General features: G+C 43.9%; 1 protein-coding gene and 1 pseudogene across 3 annotated transcripts in view; one reads left to right on the top strand and one right to left on the bottom strand.

Moving 5' to 3' along the window:
* Fam110b (family with sequence similarity 110 member B) overlaps positions 1-19,619 on the bottom strand; it is a 133,614-nt gene that overhangs the window by 89,268 nt on the left and 24,727 nt on the right. Inside the window, exon 2 of one of the 3 annotated variants that reach the window (XM_052176033.1) lies at positions 9,647-9,740. The exons of the other annotated variants lie outside the window; for them this stretch is intronic. The gene's annotated coding sequence lies outside the window, so the exon portion shown is untranslated. The remainder of the gene's footprint in view (positions 1-9,646; positions 9,741-19,619) is intronic. 3 annotated transcript variants of the gene reach the window in all.
* Positions 595-714, top strand: LOC127681987 (uncharacterized; annotated as a pseudogene).

Below are 19,619 nucleotides of genomic sequence, written 5' to 3'. Positions count from 1 at the left end.
TGGAAGCAAGGAGTAAACAGGAGAGCTTGGTGCAATAGTCTGCCCTGCTGTTCCTTCCTCTTAGCGGGTAGACAGGAAGGAAGGCCAGGGAAATAGGGAAGGCAGGCCACCTCATATTTCATAAGACAGGCCAGCGGACTTTCAATTCCGAGCACTGCTTCCTAGAGACAGCAGAACCAAGTCCCATAGCTGAATGTGAGAGAGGAGAGGATTCAGGCAAAGTGGTTTCTTCGGGCAAAGTCCCATATACTAGATGTTTAATACTACAAAATGCGATTGACCCCAAATTTTTCTCTACTAACCAGTGTAGCACAAAAACAATGTTACAAATTGGTGAGATCTGGTGGCCCCTAGTAAGAGTGGACTTCATCAAGAAGAATGGCCTGACTGTCTTAACTAATGAGCAATAAGACTCTTCACCTACTCGGATTGTCTTTGACTGTGGCTGATCTCAAACTTGCAGAATACAAAAACCAATGAGCAATCTGCCCGAGGGACGGGGCTATGGGAGCATCAGGTAAGATGCTGGTTGAAAGATCACCATTGTCCACTAGTCATACCAAATCACTGATAATCATACAACTGGAGGAAGCTACTGCCCCAGGGACACTGGAGTCACATGTGTCACATGCACAAGTAGGTGGCAGATAGAGGCTATGTCTACATTCAGGGTTCTGACCTGTGAACATATGAAATGATTAATAGCCTGACACTCCCTGAAAACAACGAGCCTGAGACAACCCCTCTTCTGGAGAGAGGTGCCCAACGGGGAGCTTGCCTGAGATGACCAACAGTCTGGTATCACGCAGGCCCGAATGGGCTCCCAAGGTGGGAAGTAGGATGGATACTAGGACCCTATCTGGGACTGCAAGCCCTGGACAGGTATGAGCTGAGACAGATGACCCTCATCGAGGGCCGCTTGGGCAGGCTCAGGTGTAGAATGACCCTAAGACAGCCACCAGACGAATGCCATGGAGCCCGGACAGGGAGTTAGCTGAGATGAGAGGCCTAGGGGATCAGACCACACCCAAGATGACATCCCGGCCCAGTGCCATAATGCTAGAGTGGGACACAGCAATCCTGAGACCACTCCAGACATGACTCTAAATGCTCAGAGACCCTGGGCACCACTAAGGAGCAAGTAAGTGGTGTGGAAACACAACAGAAAGAGAAGCAGAAGGATGTCGGCATGATGAAGAGCGCAGCGCAGGAGACTCTGGAGTAGTGAGGAAGAGCCTGACGTGATGAGTAGCCAGTGATGCCTCCTGGCACCATGGTGGGGTCCTGGCCTGTGCTGCCACTGAGGACCACATGTGCATCTGTGACCCTGAAGTAGCAGGGCTCTGTTACCACCAAAGGCCAGGCAATGTTCCTGCTGTGGGCTGCCACACAGGGTCAAGTTGATATCTGAGGGCTGTGCAGAGCTGGCTCCACCCGCTCACCAGGGCTTCCAGGAGGACTGGCCCTGGGGTGTGAGAGCAGGAAAGGTGATCACAGCCCTAGCCCGCTGCAGGACTCCAAAGAGCAGACCCTGCACATTTCAGAAGTTGCTGATGGCCTGGACCCGAGGTTATGAGCATGGGCAAATTGGCCCTGCCATTCATTTCCTGTGCAATGGTGTGACAAGGCAGAGATACCCTCCTCCCTCTCTCCCTTCCCCCTCCCTGCTCCCCACCTATAGCAGATGGGCGAGCTGGCCCTGAGAGAGCTGCCTCTGTGCCTCACCAACTGCAACACTTAGGAGAGTAAGCCTTAGACCTTGACTGGGAAGGAAGGTAGCACTGGCTCTGGTTGCCAGGGGACTGGAGTAGTGAACCGGACCCAAGGGAAGGAGAATGGGAGAGCTAGCAGGCTGACCAGTTCAAATATCGCTCAAACTTAGATCCAGGCTTTTGAATTGACCACTGAACATCTGCCCTATGGAGGAATGCTGGAGTGCACTGAAGAGTCCTACAGATCCAAAACTACAGGATCTCCATGACACAGGGCACCATAGGACTGATATGGATAGAGTAGCAGAAGCAGAGGCCTCGAGCCAGACCAAAGGAGTCATTGTAATGAACATTTGCCTCCAAAAAAGTGTGGACAAAAGGGAATACTATGGGACACACTGTGATACAGTACAGCTTCCATAATGAGAGCTTTTCTTTCTGCTGGGGGAGAGGCTCCAGGGGCGGTGGGTGGGTACATATGCTGTGGGCACAATGAGTAGGACCAGAGAACATGATGTGAAATTCACACCCGGAAAACAATAAAAAGTTGTTTAAAACATTTAAAAAAACAGAGAAGCGGGTGAAAGCAAAAAGTACTGCATGGTAAATAAAGAGAGTGGATCCTTTTCCTGCGTTTATGCTCACTGCTCACTCATGTGGTTAAGTTACTGTGGACACTGACAGGGCAGCTTAAGCCAATAACTTGGCCTAGAGGGACAGGCATGGGGTGTAAAGGGGTTATCGGCCTCGGGCGATAAGACAGCCCTGGGACGGACAATAAGACGTCCAGAGGGACTGGCAGGTCAGGTCAGACTGGGCTATTCAGTGACCTCTTTCCTCAAATGAAATAAATTTCCCATTCCTAATGTGTACTTCAAGGGGTAGACACAGCATTTATCACTATAGTTTATTTCAATAATGCAGAGTCACTTGTCAACAAGGTTTCTGAAGCGAGAATAGTAAAGAAAGAGGAAATATCCTAAAGTAGACACTTTCAGCCTCATTAGAAATGGAGTGCACACACACACAGAGAGAGAGAGAGAGAGAGAAAGAGAGAGAGAGAGAGAGAGAGAGAGAGCGCAACCTTGGGAGAGCTGCCCTGCACTCAGGCCACTGACAGGTTTCTCAGTGACAACTACACTTAGCATAGCATTAACTGAGCTGCTCAGAGAAGAGCGAAGTGCTCTTGCCAACTGCCTGCCGTATGAGGAGTCCCAGGCTGCAGGTGAATTTGCTCTTGGCACAGAATTAATCATTCCCACAATAATAATTTTTCAGAAAAGAAGAAGGAGGCGGCGGCTTACTAAGCAGATCTGCCTGGGTAGAGTATGCTGTGGAAGGTAAGACCTTTAAAGATGCGACCTTCAAAGGAGGCCAGCTCACTCTAGGGACTTAAAATCACCAAAGATCATACCAGAAACAGCAACCAGAGGGGCCTGGCACCCAACAGATTCTCACTCACAGAAGTAATTTCTTAAATGGCTTATTTGGTAGAACTGTCAAAAAGCATTAGATAAAATTTTAAGACTATATAAATCCAGTAGAATTTACAACAGTAAGATTGTGTGTATGTGTGTGTGTGTGTGTGTGTGTGTGTGTGTGTGTATGTGTGTGTGTGTGATAAAAATTCAAAAGTAAGCAACAGAAAACAGAACTGGAGACAAAAGCTTTGGTGAGTCGGAGCACAGACCTGAAAGTATTCAGGCCTGCCTCTGCACTGCCTCTGTCAGCCAACAGCCACACTAAGGCAAGTCAGGCCTTGTTCACATGGGGACCTGCATCATGGACACCACATTCTTGCAGTCAGGCAGCTGTGCACTGTCAGCAGGACCCCAAACATAGATGGCTCTGGAAGAGAGATGATGGGGATAAGGCAGGGCCAGAGAGGCGCATGTGCATGAGCACGTAGGCGCATGAGTGTGTACCAATCATGAGCCCGGGTCAAGTAACCCCAGCCTGAACATAGAACAGAGACCATCTCTGAGAAGGACTCAGAAGAGCAGCAAGGGAGCCACCCTTCTCTAGCTCACTCAGACAACCTCTCTGAGAAATACGTGCAAAATGCTGTGGGCCCACTCAGTACAAAGTTCCAGCACAGGATAACAACTCTGGCTGATTAGCAATGGGATTCTTAAAGCTGAAGGCCAACGTTGCTGTTGGCGCTGGGCACATCCCTAGTTAGTGGAGCCTCATGATGTGGCAAGAATTCCCAAGAGCTAAGCATGAAGCTCCTCTCTCTTTGATGGGCATGGGGGCGGGAGGTGGCACTTTTAGTGTGTGACCTGAGGCACCTGTTAGTTTCATAACTGTTTAAATTAGGTGAAGAGTACCCACACAAAGAATAAACCTAGAAGAAAGGCATTCCCACTGCATTCTTCTGATGTGCTGGAGGCGGGAAACAGTAAAAACGAACCCAGTTTTCTCAATCAGTGTTATATATGTTCCTCACTGTATTAAACATTTCATGACTTCAGAGACACGAAACCACACAGTTCTTTGCAGAAAGCATAAGCGGTAATGATCCCAGGACTAAGGTCAAGAAGGATGGCCACTGTCACCAAGTCCACAGTGAGGACCAGCTGAGACTTTATGCTTAAGCAAAACGAGTCTGTGGTATATTATGTGTCATCAACCATCTCTCAGTGAGGGAAGGCCAACATGTCCCTCAAAGGGTGCGGTCATCTTCCTACAGTACACATAAACTGGATAAGCTACTGTGGAAAAGAACCTAGAACTCATTTTGATCTGATGTACCCGGAATTCCAACCCAATCAAGCCCTACCGGAGCTGTACTGTGGTGATGCTAGTCTGTCTGGTGACAGAGTCTAAAGAAACTAGATCAGCCTGGGAGCAGAGGCACTCTGCAGTGGGCAGAGAATAGAGGGACAATGAGGACACCAGGCTTGGTGGCCTTGGCAACGGTGAGAAGAAATGGCAGTTTTCCAGTTCTAATGCACTGAGGAAACAAGTCGAGGCGCTGCTAAGAACAGTGCTCGCTGAAAAGAGATTCCGCTAAACACATAAACAGGTTGCAAATAACATTCTACTTGAAAATACAAGTTCATCGTTTATGACTGGCATGTGCCCTATAAGTCAAAGGCATGCCAATAATATAAGCAAGAAGGAGGACAGAAGTATACATTTGAGACATACTCCTGGAAAACGCTAAAGGTACTGCTTTTATTGTTTAAGGGGAATCCTATATAAGCAGAATGATCTCAACATTACAGACTATGTTGAAAAAATATAACACACCACATCTTTATTACACTGACATTTAAAAGGTCTATCACTATATAAACATCTCAAAAAAGGCAGGAAAATAAACCATACCTTCAGGTAACTGTCTTCTACCACACTATAATGCCTTAGCCATGACTTCATTTTCCATAAACAATTTTAGTGCCAAGTGATCAACCATTGCAATCAATCAATTAATTAATCAATCAATCCATCAATAAATGGAATTTTTTAACCAGGGTGATCTCAGATATTGTGCCTGCCTTGTGTAGTTCAATGCTTATGTTCAAGCAAACTGTTATTTCACTTACTAATGGCCTCCAAGTGAAAGCACCCACGGCAACACCGCTGTAGCTCTTCTCACCTTATCAGGCACTGTCATTACTCTCTTGTTGTAACTGTTTTATAAGTTAAACCTTTACCAGAGGAATATATGCACAAGACAAAACAAGAAAGCTAGGGTTCCTTACCACCTACCATCTCAGGCATCTACTAGGGTTATTAAAATATAACCTCCTATGGCTAAAGGGAACCATGATAATAAGATGCCAATCCTGAAATTCAGTTTAGAATGATATAAGATTGTATTCTAGAAATTAAACATAATTAGTATACTCAAAGATATTCAAATCCTTATCATTGGCCAAGTTTAAAGAACTTCATGTTACTATATATATATATTAAAATGGATTCATACTTGGTTTTCCTGATGATACATGTCAGACTGGTGAAGGGAAATAAGATGAACACAAAAGGTGAAATCAGAGGTCCCTGAGGCCTTTCCTCACTGTGATACAACACCCCACAAAAACAGCTTAGAAGATAAAGATTTGGTTTTGCTCAGTGTGAAGGTTTCCATCCTTGCTCAGCAGGCCAACTGCTCTAAGGCCTGTGGCAAGGCAAAATACCACAGAGGTACAAGAGGAGAGAGAAAATCAGACTACCTTGTAACAACCAGCAAAGCAAAGACTAAGGAAAGGCATATCCATCAAAGGTCCTGACCCCAGGGACACGCTTCCTCCAAAGAGGCTCAACTAGCTTTTTTCTTCTTCTTTCAGGATTTTTCTTTCAAAATTCATGACAATATGTGTTTGGTTTTTAGTGCATGCTACATAAGTGTAGGGACCTGCAAAAGCCGGAAGCAGATGTGAGATCCTGGGTCTAGAACTACAGGTAGTGGTGAGACACCTGATGTGGGTGCTAGGAATCAAACTGGTCTCCCGGGAAAGCTGTGTGTGCTGTTAACCGGTAACCCATCTGTCTACCCTACTAGGTTCTACTGTCTGACAGCCCACTGAGTGTGGACAGAGGATGGATCCACTGGTGATGAGTCCTCTAGTGAAGCTAGCAGCTCATGATCTAGTCTTCCCTGAACAGCACCATCAGCCAGAGATTTGGCCTTTGACACCTTACCCACTAGGGATATTTCATATGAAAACCATACTGTTTAGACAGTATACATTTAGGTGTGGTGGGGCCTGTTCTTCACTACCCACAGAACAGCACCTAACGTCTTGGTTTTCAGAAATTACACTTCACTCTTCTCCAACTTTTGAGAAGAATTTGTGTTTTTCTAACTTGCTTACTCATAGAACAAACCATAATCTATCTCATACAACCACGTATTGTGTCACGACTCTATGGACAATGGGATCTGAGAGAATGGAGGCACTAAACTGGCAGACTAAAGCCTCAGGTTATAGCCAACTTCATTCAGAGCCCCAGACAATGTATACTCTGAGGGTTAAGAAAGATCACATGAGTAAAGTTCTCATGAGTTCAAGCTGTATACAATTACATACACAAGGCATATAAGCCAAAAACATAGCATATAAAGGATAACTTGAACATTTAATTTGACAACAGCAGCAAGCAAGAACAAGTAACCTGAAGTAAACTCACTCCTATCCACTTCACCTGGGCAGAGCACGAAAAAGCATTCCAAGAACAATTCTGTGTTTTGAAGAAACTGAGGTCACAAGACTCTTGCCTTATTTTCTTAGAGTGCTCTGAAGAGCACTCAGAATTCTCTTCATATGACTCCCTCCATACCTGGACTATATCTGAACAATAATAAAGTAAAAAGTGCAAATAAACTTTAAAAGTCATCATGAAAAGAGACCAGTGTCCTCTGCTGAGGAGACACTTTGCAAATCCAGGGCTAGATTTCTAGCACAGGATCTAGTGGCATCGCTACAGTTAGCAAGTCTTCATTTCAAACAGAACATATAACTCATGCCAAAGCATGGTCCTTCTGTGTAAAATGCAGGGAGATTAGCAAATACTGCTATCTGCCAGAAAATACTGGTGTGAGGAGAGGCAGAATGATTTCTTCCAAAGTTAGCTAAGAAAAGATGAGGCAAAGGGCACCAATGAAATCACCTCAGAGAGCAGGGGCTGAGAGGCAACACCAGGGATCTCCACAGGGCTCAGGACCCTGTCCCTGGCACAGGCTAGGCAGGTCTGCTGGATCAGAGGCCACAGAGCAGCAAGGGCAGAAAGGGGCTAGCAACGCTCACAGACAATGCTCTCGGGTAGGACCCTCATCCAGCTCCCTTCTCAAGAGGTCCAGACCGCAGGTAAGGAATCTTGGGACATCGGAGTTCTTACAGTAAGGTCCAGAAGGATGGAGCAGGCAGGCAAGGAAGGGGAGTTGGGAGAGAAGAGGCAGGGAGACTGCAGGAGGAGGGAAGCAGGACTGGTGCCAGCCGGCAGCATCCCAGGCATCAGACGGAGCTGCACTGAAATGCACACATTCTCCCAGTCCTTTACATTCTAACTGTTTCACAGGGAGCAGACGTGAAAGTCATCATGCCCTCTGGATTTTAGCAAATGGGTTCTCATGTGCTCCGTCCGCTTGAAGCAGTTCCATTTCAGTTCTCGTCTGCACTGTGCATGTCCAAGGCTGGCACAGAGACAAAGACAGTGGAGGACAAGCATTGCCAGCAAGGTTCAGACACAACCCCTTGCTAATTTAGGAGACTCACGGTGGATTATAGGATTATACTTTCTTTTTAAAAAGCTCTGCCTTCGGTGTGTGTGTGTGTGTGTGTATGTGTGTGTGTGTGAATGTGTGTGTGTGTGTGTGTGTGTGTGTGTGTGTGTGTGTGTTGCTTGGGATAGAATCTAGTAAATTGTGCATGCTGAGCACAAATTCTAAACCTGAGCTGCACCCCAGCTCTATACAATATTTGTCTGCTAGGCAATGTCATTCATTTCAACTGCACACAAAGCAAATCCTATGAAATGACTGCTTAGGGAAATTCTCTAATGTGATGGATTTAACTGTGTTTTCAGTTCAAAGGACATGGAAAAGAAAGCCAAAATTTAAGTAAGCTGCATTTAATTTTTGTACAGTGTATGTGTATTGTTCAATTTCAGGTTAGTTTGCTTCTTAAAGTTTCAGAAAAGTACATATAATAAATGTGATAATATTTCAAAGCATTTCATCTTTAAGAATAAAAAGAAACTATCTAATAAGAGAAAACAAATACTGTTGCACACTTAATTGCTTTTAAACTTAAAAAACTCAAGACTACACTACCCTTTGTATTGAGATAGGAATGGAAAGAACAGAAAGATTTGAGAATATAGAATTATTCACTCTATCTGCCAATCAGAGTCATAGCTTTTGTGAACAAGGAAGAGGCAATTATTTCTTGAACCAACAATGAGATTACTGACCTAGTAGCCTTCCGAATTCTCTCCTACTGCCGGGCTCTCATCAGCATTCAGAGTGAAAGTATTTGTCCTATTAGAAACACACCATGATAGCACTATTGGCTTATTTCATGGTCACTGAGGGCTTCTTCTCACAACGAGGTGTGCACTTTGTGCGTGGAACAGCATATTTTATATATGCCAACTCATTCAGTACTTGCAGAACTGTGGGGGAAAAGTGTTAGCATCTGGATCCTGCAATCAGTTGAGCATAAACCGTGCACACATCCCTGTTGTGACTAAATGTGAAATGCACTCATGTTACACACAGACCTTGAATATATGGACGGAGGTGATTTTATCTAGCACTTTGGTGCACCTGTACTTTTACTGTGAAACAGGATAGGAATAGAAAAAATGCTCCCCTTGGAGCTACCATGTCAGGTCTCAGGCCTAGGGGAAAGTCTGTCTGGGTGCTCGCTGGGCAGTAGTACTGCTGACCCTGTGAGTAATTCTGCTTAACTCCTAAGTGTGAGGAATAAATACAAACATAAAGAAGGTTCAGATAACTAGGGAAAGGCTGCTGTGAGCGAACGGCCGAGTCAGGACACGGAGGGGACAAGAGCCTTCATTTCGGGGCCAAGCAGGATGGCGAAGGAAGAAGGTACCTGAATAGCTGTAGGGCTCAGTCAGACCAGCACCAGAAGCCTCTGGACCGAGATCGGGGAAGACATTTTCAGATGTGTTTTCCTCCAGTTTCTCCCACGCCAGCTAGACTCCTGGGGGGAGGACTAAGGTACGTGGGCCCCAAACACTGGGCTCTGAAAGGACTCCACAAGTGTGTGCTGAATAAATACAGAGAATGAAGGGAACAAACAGAAGGGCAGGAGGCAAGGAGGAGGAGGAGAAAGAGGAAGATAGATGAAACTACAAAAAAAAAAAATAAAGATACTAAGATTCTGTTCAGCACATAAAAGAATGTGTTTACTTATGGGTGAATTTTTATGTGAATTTAATAATACATTTTAAGATACCTTTACTTTCACCTCTAGGCCATAGAGTCCTGGAAGCTTTCAATGCAAGACTCAAAACATCGGACTGATGTTCTTGTTATCCAGCTCGGAATTTCTGAAAAGAAATGGATAAAGACTAAACAACTCGCTGCCAGTAAGAGGCATGTCAAAGAGCACTGAGATGAACCCAGTTGTCACCGAATATCATAAGGCTCTGCATCTCCTAAAACTCTGAGGGGATGGAGGCCCTGGTCAAACTGAGCTACTGTAGCAGGCCTCACAGTCATTTGAGGAAACAACAACATCAAGCAGTGGGTGGGTTTGCTGTGTGACCTGAGAATCCCCTGGGGTTTGCTTGCCTCCTGTGCAGCAGAGCACCCACCAGGCTTTAGCTCTGGGACTGGGTGGGGCAGGAAGGAGCTGCTAAAACACTACAGCAGGACTCCTCAAAGGAAAGGGAATTTGCACTTTGAGAACCCAGTTCTTGTGAAGGGAGAAGACAAGGCATTTGTTGCAGCTGTCTCTATGCCCCAAATGCAACACTGACCTGCCCTTAGACAAAAGTGCTCCTGTACATGGTACAGCTGTACAACAGGCCTTGGGTTAGGCCATTTTCAGGAAAGAAAAAAAAAGCTTTGACTGGGCATGTGGCTGGCCCTAACCAACATGCTGCAGTTTTAAAAACTGGTGAGATCCTGAGGCTCCCTAAGGGAAGTGGTTCCCCACATCGGCTCCATGTGACACTGCTTTCACTGCGCGTGGGGATATCTGGATGAATCATGAAAGCAATGCTCATCCAGACATCTGGCAGCTCACAAGAAGACTCAGTGCTGGAGATTTTAACTCTCTTCTTCCTCCCACATCTGCCTTCGTCAGATGCCACAGCAGCAGAGGGGCTGCATCTTTGTTTGAAAGTGAGAGGCAGCAAGAAGCAGAAGTTCCGGCTGCACAGACATCTTTACTGAGAGGTACTTTCCATGCATGGATAGAAAAACAATTAGTACTTGAGGAATTGCTTGCAATTGTCCCAGATGATGGTCTAGGAGCACACCACTGAGGTCTCTGCCAGAGTCCCAGCTACCACGTGGCTGCACTGAGGCATGGTGACTACTGTACAGAAAGTTTATATTAGTAAGCCTGCGCATTGTGACCTAGATTTATATGGCTTCAAAAACTGCAGAGAAAGCCTGAAAATGTCGACTTTAATAACCACTAAGAGTAATCCATCCCCCCACAACTGTCACCTGCAAACCTTTCTGAACTGTCTACTTCAGTTTCATTATCAGTGATGCGTAGCAATAGCAGAGTGGATCTTAGCACTGGGTTGAACAGAAATGAAGACTCAATTTCTGTGAGCCTTCCCTTTGGTTCTGTGCTTCCCTTTGTTCCCTTGGTGGATGAATTTTAATAACACTATTTTATATGCGATCCCAGGGATTTAAATCAATAAAATCATATAGGTTTAAAATTATATTAGAGCACTTTAAATATACATGATGTCTGAGCTCAGTTTAATTGGTTGTGGTCTAAAATAAAATAAATCGTTTTTGCACTATGCTATTTTGCAACCAGGGGGCTTTGTTTGTTTATTTGCTTTGAGGAATTTTTTGCTTAAAAATTTCTTTTTCATCTTTATCCTTATTCTTGCCTACTTTCATGCTTTCGAAGAGAAAAAATAAACAGCTAAATTCCATTATAATTTAGCAATATTAGAGTTATGCACTTTTGGCTGAGTTGAGGAGTAACATTAAAGAAATTCCGTGTCTGTTTATCTTCAGAGTAGCCATGTGAATTCAAAACCATCCCAGTAAAATAACCAACATCATGTATCCCTGAGCCTCAGAGACCTTACAGTTATGTGCACAGCTGAGACCTCTTTACTGAGGAGATGAAAGCCCAGAGAGGTTGTGTGCCCATTTCAAAGCCACACAGCACACCTTGGGTATCAGACTTCCTACATGTCAATTTAGTACTCAGTATATCACAGTTGATTCCTAATTTCTACAAAGCTCTGTCAAACTTATAATTGTGTCTATTTTAGTGTCAAAAAATATGCTATGAATATTTAAGGCATCTTAATATCACAAGGCAACTTAGCTACTAGAGTATAATCTACATTTTTGTTCTACTGTTTATATTAGCTGATGTGCTGAAGGCCCATGGGAAACTAAAGTAAAATGTGGGATATTCTAGACTTGGGTAACCCAAAACTACAATTTCTCTCTTGTTCCTAGGCAGAACATAATGAAAGGGTTTGCTAAAGTACAGTTTCGAGTGATTTTACAGCCACCTAGCAAGCGAACTCAAAGTATACACAAGTGTAAAGCAAGCATCTGAGAACTACTCAGTATCAGTCAGACCCACCATTAAGAATGTGCATTCTCTAAAGCTCTAAATCTGAACCGTGCTCAGTTCATGCAGACCAGCACTGAAGTCAGCAGTGGCCTGTAGACCCCTACTCTCCATGTCAGCTGGTGCTGGGTGAATGAGATCCAAAAGGCCTGAGGAAGCAGTGATCAGAAGACCCCCAGGGCTGAGTCTCTGTGTGGGGGATGGGTGTCAGTGAGGGGTGCATGTGAGGATGAGTGGGAAGATCAACCAACAGGACAGCGGGGGACAGAGCCCTCCGCGCATACACGCTGCAGGTAGCAAATAGTCCAGGAGAAAAAGCCGCCATTAGGAGGGATTTATTTCTTGAGTCTTGAATCTGTGAGACAATTAAGTACAGCCAGCCCTCTGTAGTCATCGATTTTTATCTTTGCATTTAACCAACAGTTCTTAGAAAGTAGCTGGGGGGACATTTTCATCTTAACTGAACTTACAGAGAACTTCCTGTTATCGATCCGGAACAAGGTAATGTAACAACTATTCATACAGCATCTAACTGTCCCAATATTCTAAATCAGCCAGGGGTGATTAAAAAGTATATGGAAGATGCCTATAGGTTCTATGAAAATACAATGTCTGTTTATAAGAGGGACTTGAGCATCCACAGACTTCAGCAAATGACAAGTATCTAGGAATCAATCCCCTGAACAGACCAACAGGTAATGAAGGCTTATATTTCTTCATATAAACTCGTGACTCCTATACAATCTCTTTGTCAAATAACCATTCTAAGGAAGAAGCAATAGGATCTAGATTTCACACTTTGTTAACAAAGAAACATATCATGTAAGCATACAAAGAAATTGTTAGCATATTTTTAAAAGAACAAGAAATCCTTAATGATATCCATGACATTGCTACTAGAATTGTTAAATAAAAATCTGAAAATGCAATTATAGAAAATTCAAAATGTTACAAGCTCACTGGAAAAATAATTTATCAGTTTTTTTTCTAAAGCAGGGTACACATTTATTTGTCTTAGTAATCCTCCTTCTAGTTATAAGGAACTAAAAAACACAGTTTCCACAAAAGACTGACACGGGAATGTTTGCAGGAGCCTTATTTATCAGGGTCCCAAACCCAAAATAACCCAGATGTTCATCGGCTGGCAAACAGATAAACAAAATGTTATGTGGAAAACACCACTCAGGAAAAAATGATTGATTCAAATGACAATATAAAGGAATGGAGAATCACTACATCCTAAGAAAGATGCAAGATACGAAGTACTAAATGTGTGGTCCCACTTACTGAAAACTCTGGAGAAGGCAAAACTTCATCAGGTCAAGGATTGCCATGAGAGAAGGAGAGGAACTAACTACAAAGTAAAATGAGAGATATGTCAGATGACAGAAACTCAGCCCATGAATGGAATGGTAGCTACCTGCACATATGTGTGCTACTCTTGAACTGTATACTAGAAGTCAGTATGTTTGACTGTATAAACATTAATTACATATACATTGTATCTCATTGATATGGTTTTTAAAGGTAGCCTGAGGCTCTCTCTCCTCTTCTCTCTCTGCACACGTGCCCTGTCTCTCTTTCCCCTCTCCCCCTCTCCCCATGGGAACTTCTCTGGCCCTGGTCTTGAGGCCAGTGAACTCACCTACTCAAGAGCAGCTTCCCAATAAACGTGCTCTTTTTCCTCCATCATTTACCCTAACAGACCCTAACTTCACCTGTAAGACATGAAAACCCATCATGGGATGGCTCTCCAGATCTTAGCAGTGGATACATGTATGGAGAATACTAAAATTAAAAACATGCTCAATTCACAGAGAAATGACTCCATTGTTTTACTACTTCTATGAGCTATATCCTTCTAAGGTCAGTCTCATAATATTTACCTCAACCAATCTCTTCATTATAAGAGGATAGATTTCTACAATTTGATAGTTCATGAATGATAGAATATGGGAGATAAGACATGCCAAAAATGTGTGGGAAAACCAACTGTGAAAACTTGAATGGATGTGAGAAGACTGTGAATCAATTTGAAAACTCTTCTTAAAATGCTGGGACTAATATTTCCCAAAAGACTTCCATGTGTTGGTGACTAGATAGAAAAGATATTAATGATAGGCAAGAAAGTCCTTGCTCACATCAAGTCCACCACCATACCTGTGGTAGTTTTATGCTTGGCCCAGGGAGTGGCCTTATTGGAGTAGGTGTGTCCTTGTTGGACGAAGTACGACATTGAAGGGGTAAGCTTTGAAACCCTCATCCTATGTGCCTGGAAGTCAGTCTTCTCCTAGAGGCCTTTGGATGAAGATATAGAACACTCATTTCCTCCCACACCATGCCTGCCTGGACACTGTCATGCTCCCACCTTGTTCATAATGGACTGAACCTCTGAACCTGTAAGCCAGCCCAAATTAAATGTTGTCCTTAAAGAGTCACCTTGGTCATGGTATCTGTTCTTGTTGTAAAACACCAACTACAATAGATCTGATTCCTGATTTGATTTAAGTTGTTTTAAGAAGTTCACTGGATTTAAATAATTTTGGGAAATTTGGGTGGTATAAAAAGGCTGAGAGTTCTACACCTTGATCTAAAGACTGCTAGAAGACTGACTTCCATGCAGATAAGAGGAAGGTCTCAAAGCCCACCCCTACAGTGACACTCTCCCTCCAATAAGGCCATACCTCCAAATAATGCCACTCCATGGGCCAAGCATAGCCAAACCACCACAATACCAAAACTGCAATGTCTTCTACAGCTGAAGTTATATATTGATGTATGTGGAAAAGACTATTTCTTGAAGTTATCATTCAACTGTAACTGCACCATAAATACCAAAATAACTGCAGCTGCACTGACTGAAGTAGGATACCCAGTATAACAATCATGACTTCTCCTGTGCTTCACGGACTGATTAGCACGGGTGGGGTAGCAGTATGCCTAGGGGAGGCTCACACGGTTCCCCCAAAGCCTCTTGACGTTTTATAGTGATAAAAGCCCTCCACTATTAAAGCCTGAGAATGGCACGTGAAACAAAAAATGAGCAAGCTAATGCTGACGAAGGGAGGCATGTGCAGACAGAAACGTGGTGGTTTGAACGAGAACGCCCCGCACAGGCCTATGTAGTTGAATGTTTGATGGAATTGTTTGGGGGAAGAGTTAGGACATGTGACCTTCTTGAAGAAGGTATATCACTGTGGGGGTAGGCTTTGAGGCCTCAAGAGCCCACACCAGGCCCTGTCTCCTTCTCTCTTCGCCTCCAATTTCCAGATAAGATGTACTCTCCAAGCTACACTGCTCTGGTACCCGCCTGATGCCATGCTGCCTGTCATGAAGGTCATGGCTCTCCTTCTGAAACTGTAAGTGCCCCCCAAATTAAATCCATTCTAAGTGTACCTTCACTGGAACAGAAATGCAGCGAAGACAAAAGGAGGCCTAGAAATATTTAAATTAACTACCAGATTTCAATAGCATGAAAATGGAGCAATGGAGGGACAGTGAGCATTCTGAGGAGCAGAAGTCATAGAGAAGTAATATGGCTCATGGCAAGCAGATTCTAGTAACCGAACCACTGAGCAACATAATATTTGAATAGGCTCCCTTGTAAAGCTTGGAGACCCGGATGGAGCAATGAGGTAGTAAGACCTGGACGAAGCAATGAAGCATTTAACAGGCATACTTCCTAGAGCATATCACTGCCTCACAGTACGTTTCCCAAACCCAAGCTTCAACCTGCTCAATGGAGCTGACTATTCCCAGTAGCTCTGTGCTCACCCCGCCATGCTGTGCCCACATGGTCCCTCTGTCCTGGAATCCCCCTGCAGTCCCCTCTCCCTAGTCTTCCATGGCCACCCACACTTAGCATGATGGAGGGTGAGGGCTTCCGTGGACAGCCCCGTCAGTGGCTGTCCCTCACATGGCTGGGTCCCAGGCACTCAGAACTGTGAACAGAAGCTTCCAGCTACCCGAGTTTTATACTTTATCTTGGGGACATCCTGTCTGCTGTCCGATTGCCTCTCTGTCCTGGCATGTCTGGAGACTTCAGCCCATTTAACCTTAGCTCAGCTCGCCCTGCTTTTGAGTGTATCGCCTTGGCCTATCTAAGCTCAATCTCTTGAGCTCTCTGCCATGTCCTGGTGCCTTGCTAGGGTTCAGGTAAGATCATCCATCTACTGTTGTAACTCCCACTAGGCCATCAAACCTTCCTGGGTATCTCGGTCCCTAGGACTGAACCCAGGAAGTGAGGCTTGGCAAGTTTGTGAATGAGTCAGGGTTCCAAAGACAGAACAGCCAGTTGTGTCCCTGACCTGAGCTGTCTCATTTTATCCATTCAGTGCTGAACCACTGGGGTATGTGGCAGCTTGAGAAAGCCACGTATTATTTTGAAGCTACCAAAAGTGGAAGGTTAGCAACTATCAAAACAAACAAGCAAGCAAGGAAAACCAAAAGAAAGCACAAGGCTTCCTTTAACTGGAACACAGGGAAAAAGCCAAGATGATGACCAAAGGACAATGCTATACATTCTGGTTGCCTGTATTTAAATCTTGCCTCTGGGGCATGGTTTGATTTAAGTACTCATTTCCCTTCTAAAAGCCCATCTCCATGTCTGTAACACAAGGAAAATAAAATCCTCACCTGAATGGGTCATATTAAGGATTAGATGCCCGTGAGTTAGCAAGCGAGCCCTAGGGCTCTGTCCACTCTGTGCTAGTTAGCTGTGCAGCCGTGGCCATGGCAGGCAAAATCAGGTCACACTCTGGCCACTACTGTAACTGAAGAACTGAGAGTCTCCTTGGGCAGTTGGCTTCATCATCAACAATGGAAACTGATCTTATGTTGAAGACATTGTGACAAACTGTAAAACTGCAGGGTGCACAGGAGGCATGCCACAATAGGGGGTTTGTTGTTTGTTTTCCTAACTCTCCCCCTCTCCTTTGTGTATGGATCATTGATTTCTGAACAATCTGGACACTTTCCATCTTGTCCTAAACAGGACTATGCAATTAATGACGACAGTTTGAAACTCAAGCTAAAATGACCGTCATCTCCTCACAGCAATGTCTCTCACGGGGACAGGTGCAGCTGTTTCCAGGGAATTAATTTATTTGCACTAAGCTGAAAGAGTCCCATAAATATATGGTACACTGAAACTTTCATTAAATACACTCAAATTAAATTCACCCAGCCCAGCATTTTTATTCATGGATTCTCTACAAACAGCACTTAGCAAACCACACAGTGGAAGAAAGGTTATGTCCATATTAAAATGTCTAGAGAACAACTTGGTGGGGGAAATCTATGAAACTTGCTGCATGCCAGCATCACACACCTTTGGGGGATGAGTATGTACCCAACACCCTGCTGAAAATTAAGAAAAGAAGCATCCGCTTGTAAAAAATGTACGTTTACAAGAAGAGCACTGTACCTCAAATGCCCCCCCCATACTCCTATAAACCGTATATAGTCACACAGCTTATCACACATAAACACAAGATCTTACACCTAGCCCACTGTTAGCTGCATGTTATTCAATTAATAATCATATTCTTTCCCCATGGTTATGAGTCAGAAGCAAGAAAATTCCCAACCAAATGGCCAGAAGTGGCTAGGTGGGTCTCTTATTCTATGTACATGAATATAAACAAGAGCATCTGAAACAGCCTTAGAACGGTAGCAGTCAGCTGGGAAGAGGGCAGTGAACCCTCCTTACTTGAAATGTTTCCATCTGTGAAACTGATATTTCCTAAATCCACAATACACTAAGAGGTATCTTTGTTATGGTCAGGTCAGTCCTTCCATACTGATGTTCAACAGAAAAAGTGATTTGTAGTTCTTGAATTCTTATATGTAAATCTGTTATTAACTTATAGGAACTATTTCTTAAAAAAAAAAAAACAACAACAACACAATAGTAATGAACCCCCAAACACCTAAGGCAAAATGGGCTGGCCTTACCTTCAAGGGTGACCTTTAAAGTATTGTTTTTAAATGACTAACTATTAAATTACTCACTGTGTTGCTTGAAAAATAAAAATTTGAGAATATTGTTTAAGTCACCCTCAGATACAATGCCAAAAATGGTGTCAAGTTTCTGAGTCCCATTATTATACACTGGCAATTTTCCCTCCTTTCTAGCATTTCCAAACACCAATGAGAGAACTGCACGTATAAGCTCATCTAGTCAAATCAGTGAGCGTCATGTGACAGAACCAGTCTCACAAGATAACACACACAGCAAGCATACACACCTACATACACATGAACATGCAAATGCAAGTGCCCATGTGTGCACATGCACACACATACACACACATACACACACACACACACACACACACACACACACACACACACACACACACACACGGAACTGGAGATGTACAGCAGCAGAGTACTGGCCCTCTGTACTATCCCAGTACTACTAAAAAAAATCTCTACAATAAATTTAGTGTAGGGTTCAGGACAAAATGTCTTAGCTCACTGAAAGACAACAGGCTCCAACACCCCTCATTTTCCAGGACATGGCTTCCCCACATACTTGTGTTCACTAAGAAGCCTGCAGCTTGGAGCCCTCATCTTTGTGAGATATATAATTGGAGTCCTCCTCAAGTGCTTTGCTGAGCAGGTGGCACTCATTTCAAGCCAAAAAAAAAAAAAAAAAAAAAAAAAATCTACTCTTGGCTTTCGCTAAGAAGATCCATTCATCTCCTTCAGAAACAAGTATAAAAAGATGTCAATATCAACACACTGGTATTTTCTACTAGCTTACAAAATGATAGTTGAGCATTAGTAAAATGTAATGCAATATATTGGGCACAACTTTTCTTTTAAGGCTTCAGCAGGTTTTATTGAGACATGGTTTTATATTATACATTTTTTAAAAATTGGATAAAATATGCATAACATGAAATTTATCAACATAACCATTTTAATCGTATGACTGGGTGATGAAATACACTTATCGCACTGTGCATCACTACCAGCTTCCATCTCTACAGCTATTTTCCACTTGAAAACCCTAAATGTTCTGTGTTCTGCTCATTAAGGAATTCTGCATCCTTCCTTCCCAGACTAGGCCATCTCCGTTTCCGGTCTTGGCCGACTACACGTGATACTTGGTACAAACAGGACCGTGTAATGCTGTCACTTTGTGGTTGGCTTCTTTTAAGTTGCATAATTCGCACATGGTTCAGCCGCGCTGCCCCGCACATCACAGGACATTTCTCACCTCTTGTACCAGAACACTCAGCCGTTGACCAAAGCAGAGGGCCACGTGCTTCTCAGCAGTAAACCCTTTGAATAGCCAGGCAAAGTGCATATTATTGTGTGAACCAAAACAAGAGCCTTCTTGAACTGTCAGGATATTGAGACAGCCCCTGCCCACCAGCCCCAAAATGCTATTCACGGGCACCTGTGAGCACCTCCCAACAAGGATCTGCAGCGGGAGTGTGCTAGCTCCGTCAGTGGCATGTCCAGAAAATCAGATAGGAGGATTCACTCTGGCTCAACTCCCTCTGTGTAGTGTTTTTACTTCATTCCATGCTCAGGGCTCTGAGAAAAGCAATGTTCAGAAAAATGACTAGGCAGCAAAGCAAAAGTATTCAAATGAATGCCTCCAGAACGGACACTTCAACCCCATTCC

The sequence above is a fragment of the Apodemus sylvaticus genome, chromosome 3 (genome assembly GCF_947179515.1).
Source record: "Apodemus sylvaticus chromosome 3, mApoSyl1.1, whole genome shotgun sequence".
NCBI lineage: Eukaryota > Metazoa > Chordata > Mammalia > Rodentia > Muridae > Apodemus > Apodemus sylvaticus.
The sequence above is the reverse complement of the archived record's forward strand: the minus strand, read 5'-3'. Positions and strand labels throughout refer to the sequence as shown.